Here is a 1,560-nt window from a genome sequence, read left to right as displayed (position 1 = left end):
AAAATCGTTCTCATTTTTTCTGCATTGGCATAAGCCAAGACTAAGTTAACTTAAGCTACAGTACCTTTTAAAAAAAATCCTAATCCTCCAGGTATGATATATTTTATTTTTCCCCATTTGAAACGTCCAAGCACAAGATAAAAATCACCACTGTTTAATACAATGTCCCAACTTGCCTTAATGAATATCCTACCAATGAGTGTTTAATTAATAATAATATGTTCACACTAATTTATACTTCTCACCCTAGCCTGCATGTCAATCACAGTTAAAATTTGACCCTTCTCTTGAAAACAGCCGGTATTTGACACGCCCACATCGGTCTAGATGTGTACTTTGAAATAATCGTCGATTTTATAATTCCACCATGGTTTTCCTAATTTAAAATGTGTTCTTTTTATTTCTTTCAATGCTTATGATATCCGATGCCGTATTAAGCGACAGCGAAAATGAGACAGAAAAGGGACAGGTATGTATAATTTTATTTCAACTTATTTTCAAATTAAAATCGTTATCATGGCGAATGTACGCATAATATGATATACACTTTATGAAAAAAAGCAATAAAGGTTACGTTCAAGTGCGTAAAACAAGTATTACCATTCCTTAAAACCACAAAGGAATTTCCAATATTGCAAACGTGTATTTTCAGCACATTTTTCATTCCACGCATGTATCTATTTTCTCCCCGAGTGTGATAGATATATGATATATGTACATTGTCGGAAAATATACAACTTATGTGTATGAGCATTCGAAACATGACGAAAAACTAACTTCGCCGAGCTTTTCTCAGACTCGTAGCAAGTACTTATATTTGTTTTCTCCGAAAATAAACGTATATTATTTTTATCCTGAAATTTACACCATTCACTTGAAATTTTAGTTGTATAAAATCTAAAAAATGTGTCCCTTATTTTTCAAAGAATTTGACATGTAGCTTAACGCGGACCCCAAAAATTAACTGTTACGTAAAAAAAGGAATATCCGCATTACCGCTCGTTCAATATGGAAGTCGGACAACAGAACATTAATTTGAACAAGTAGAAATAAAGCAACAACAAAAATATAAGTGTACCTGTTGTTTGTACAATAGTTGGCTGATTGCAGGATAAAGGAAATATAATATAAGCGAATATACAAACACCGTTTAACTTTATTTAAAAACGTTGATCGATTAACTGATAATTGCATGCTTAACGTTTAGTTGCATGTTTTTGAAATACAAAAAAAGTAGCAGTTTATACTGTATAGCTGTCCATTATTAAGTATCCTTCAAGGCAACGTATTTATTCGTATACTAGATAACATTTTACAAATAGAACTAGACAGATGCATCTTATACTAGATAAGGGATCCTCCATTTGATTTTTATGGGGGGGGGGGGGGGAGGGGGGGGGGGGTGCTAGGATGAAATTTGAAAAAAATAGGCAGGACAGGAGTTTTGAGTTAAAAAAAAAAGGCAGGATGAGACACTTGCAAAAAAGTCAGGATGACAATTTATGTAAAAAAGTCAGGATAAACTAAGAAAAAAAAAGCAGGACCGGATAAAGTGAAAAA

At 32.9% G+C, this 1,560-nt stretch overlaps 1 long non-coding RNA gene across 1 annotated transcript in view; it reads left to right on the top strand.

The window, feature by feature from the left end:
* The first annotated feature begins 218 nt into the window (after window positions 1–218).
* Window positions 219–1,560, top strand: part of LOC143053809 (uncharacterized) — a 15,559-nt gene continuing 14,217 nt past the window's right edge. Inside the window, exon 1 of the long non-coding RNA XR_012971462.1 lies at window positions 219–469. This is a non-coding gene — a long non-coding RNA (uncharacterized LOC143053809). The remainder of the gene's footprint in view (window positions 470–1,560) is intronic.

The sequence above is a fragment of the Mytilus galloprovincialis genome, chromosome 12 (assembly GCF_965363235.1).
Source record: "Mytilus galloprovincialis chromosome 12, xbMytGall1.hap1.1, whole genome shotgun sequence".
Classification (NCBI taxonomy): domain Eukaryota; kingdom Metazoa; phylum Mollusca; class Bivalvia; order Mytilida; family Mytilidae; genus Mytilus; species Mytilus galloprovincialis.
This window is presented reverse-complemented; position numbering and strand designations above follow the sequence as displayed.